The sequence below is a fragment of the Armigeres subalbatus genome, unplaced genomic scaffold (genome assembly GCF_024139115.2).
Source record: "Armigeres subalbatus isolate Guangzhou_Male unplaced genomic scaffold, GZ_Asu_2 Contig493, whole genome shotgun sequence".
Classification (NCBI taxonomy): Eukaryota; Metazoa; Arthropoda; class Insecta; order Diptera; family Culicidae; genus Armigeres; species Armigeres subalbatus.
The window spans coordinates 92,857-96,617 of record NW_026943253.1 but is presented as its reverse complement, the minus strand read 5'-3'; positions in this window follow the sequence as shown (position 1 = coordinate 96,617).

Genomic DNA, 3,761 nt, shown 5'->3' with positions numbered 1-3,761 from the left:
CTGAATGTCCATCATGCGCCCACTCTTCTGTGTATAAATGTAATCATGGTGTTGTTGTCGTGCAAAGCGAGTCGCACCAGATAAAGTTTTCCGAGAGAGAGAGAACAAAAATTATTCCTGCATTAACTTCATTAATTCCCCCGTTGATAATCCTGGGCTCATCGACGGTGGAACCATGTCAAAATGGATTTATTGTATAGCTTCCTGGCCTGGCCAAAAATCATAATAAGTTTTGGCTTTTATATGTGGTCAAATTTGCCAAAATCAACCAATGATTTGGCGACGGACGGATTATGCAGCTGCAGAGCAAAGACCATTGCAAAGTGTTCAGATGACATGACGATGGACTACCCATACGCTGTGCGACAAGAAAGAATGTCTCCAAAAGCCGGGTACAGTTTCATGAATCTATGGTGGCAGGATATGGACGTAAAAGGAGGAGGTGAATGAAATCCACGAATTCATCAGTTGTTGGGAGAACCATCCATCGTTCACACCGCAAACAAGGACTTTTACACCGGGAAAATCGGGCGCGACTGCGATGGCACGTAGCCGTAGCCAGAATGTCGGACAGTAATCCGCGGTGAAAATACCTTTGACAACGATCCGATCGGCACGGGCACAAGAAGGCGAGATGTGCGCAGCTGCGGTGGATCGATCAGGTGGAAGATGACTGGCGGACCTCTCCGTAGACTGCATTGCGTGGTTGGCGACGTGTAGCCATGATGTAGCCATGGACGCCCGCACGAGCTGAATGCCGGCACAGGCCACTTTGGCTCAGTTTTTTGGCCTTAGGGGTCTGTAATAGTCAATATTAAGTTTCATGAAAGTCATGAGGTCCCGCAGATTTGGCCAGATTTGGCGAAGCTTGCCATCACAGCCGGGTAGTCATCCGAAGGTTGTCAAACAGGTTTGGTCAGGTTTCAATAATAAAATACACCATTTTACCTAACTGCCCGTGCAGTTTTGGCCCATCGAGACATTTTTGGGCAAGGCTGAAAGCGGAGAGAAAAGTGGATAAACAGCTCTGGACGCGAACGATGTGACCATGTGGAACAAATGTGCCAAGGAAGTTGTCTCTGCAGGTAAAGCGTTTGATGAAAGGAATAAAGAACAAAGTGCGAATTGCTGTTTTGTGAAATCTAGAAACATTTGTATCAGATTTTTACCTTAAAGTTCAGTTTTTTTTTTTTAAACTTGACAAGCTTATTAAGTAGAAGTTCAGTGTAAAATTAACCTTGTTTGACACACCATTTAGGTTGCCAATCCAGTCACCAAGATAAGCAGATGTTTTATTATTCCGATTCAAAATGGGACATTAGGGCAACTCAAATTTCAAAAAATGTTCGAAAATTCTAACTCCTATATGTCTATTAGTACTATTTTGATAATATAGGAGTCCTGCAAAATTTCAGGCAGTTCGGTAGCCATTTAGGGGTGGCGTGAAGGACAATTTAGAGATATATGGAAATTTGTAAGGAAAAAACTTTAAAATTTATTCAATTCTCCCTACAACTGTCAAATCCAGATGAATTCTGATAGAAACGATATGCGGAACTTTATCGTAACCGTCAATGGCATGCAGAGCAGATCACTGTTCTAAACGAGCTGAAAACATTGAAGCTGCCAGCGACGATATCCCGGCCGAGCTTCAAAACACGGAAATGAGAGAAGGCCGTATCAATAAATTGAAAACAGATTATCCAGAAAACATGGAAGGTTGCTACCGTTGCCGGTCGGCTGGATGACCTCACATGCCCAATCTCCAGGTGAGAAAGGGCAACAGACCAGTAAAAGTGCTAATTTTATAGAGGAAACTCGGCACAAAATCCTGACGAGTATCCCTGCTGAACAGACTGAGACCGTTTGAGAAATCCTGCGCTCATGAATACCAGGTAGCCGTGAGGGCCAATCATCGACGGATCGTCAGATGTTTAGCCTGCGAACGATCCTGATAAAATTCCGGAAAAGGGTCTGCAGGCTCACCATCTGCCTGCCGATTTCAAAGCAGGAACGATTCAGTGTAAGAGAAATGAGCTGTGGCAGGATGGTCCGTTTCCGGCTGTTTGGAGATCTGGCGCAGAAGAACGGTATGATCGCTAAAATCAAGTATATTCTCAGGGTTGTGTGACGACATCGACCTCATTAGGATCGATCGCAGAGCAGTAGTGGAGGCTTATTCAACTGAAGAGGTAGAGCCGCGAGAATAGGTTTAACCATTGGCACTCTACCATTCATTTATTTAGTCTACATCTAAACAGATAACACCGAATCAACAATTTGACGTTACAACACACGGTTCAGGGCCGCATCTCTCCATCCTCAAACATTTCACCCTCGCCAAGTGTCGTTCTGGCACCTGATCTTCCCATCTCACTCGCCACGCTCCACGTCGTCTCTCAGCCTGCTGGATCGTGCTAACACCATCTTTGCAGGGTTGCTGTCCGGCATTCTTGCAATATGTCCCAGCCCATCGTACCCTTCCGGCTTTAGAAGGCCATCTGATACTGGGTTCGCTGTAGAGCTGGGCGAGCTCAAGGTTCATTCTTCGCCGCCACACACCGGCGTCTTCGTGCATACCGCCAAAGATGCATCCAGCACCAGTCCTCGAATACCTGAGTGCTTTGTAAGTCCTCCCTCATATTGTCCATGTTTCATGTCGTCGGTAGAGGACAAACTGGTTCGCCATTAACGCCCTAAATAGCGACACATTTGGTGTGCAGGTGAATCTTTTGACCGCAGTTTCTTCTGGAGCCCGTAGGCCCGTTGACTTCCACAGATGATGCACTTTCGTATTTCACGACTGAGTTGTTATCATTGTTACAAGGATCCGGATACGAATAAATTCTGACCACCTCGAAGGTATCCTCGTCTATCGTAACACTGCTTCCAGGCAGGTACGTGTCGCGCTCTGTTCCGCCCACAAGCATAAGTACTTTGTCTTTGAGGCATTCACCACCAGTCCAACTTTTGGTGCTTCGCGTGTCACAGTGGGTGTACAGTTCTGTTAATTTCCGGTAAATGTTCGGCCAGACAACGTCTATGCGCTACCGCGAAAACAAATAAATTAGACTGGATATGTTGGTATCAAATTGAACCCCAGCTGTGGCACCTGTCTTTCTGCATGACACCTTCTAGCGCAATGTTGAACAGCAGGCAATGAAAGTCCATCACCTTTGTCTTAGTCCCGGCGCGATCTGAACGAACTGGAGTGTTTCGCCCGAAATCTTCACAAAGTTTTGTACACCATCTACCAAGTTGCTTTGATTAGTCTGGTAAGTTTCCCCAGGAAGCTTGTTCTCATCCATACCTTTCCATATGTTCTACGTATTAAACATTTGTCGCATGCTGCCTTTGAACCACCGAATAGATGATGCGTTGGGACCCGGTATTCACATGGCATTTTTGAAGGATTTGCTGTACAGTAAAGATCTGGTCCGTTGTCGAGCGGTTGTCAACGAAGCCAGGCTTGATAATCTTCCCATTGAACTCATTCACCAATGGTATACAGACGACGGAAGATGATCTCGGATATCATTTGTAGTGTATTGGCGATGGTGATTACTCGAATTTTCACACTCTAGCTTGTCGCCTTTCTTGTAGATGGGGCACCCTATAACCCTTCCACCTCCGGTAGCTTTCTGCTTCCCAGATTCTGATCATCAATTTGCGCGTGTAAGTGGCTAGCTTCTCCGTCGTATCTTGATGAGAGCCCAGCCCGATACCAACCCCTACCAGCTGCTTTATTATTCTTTAGCTGT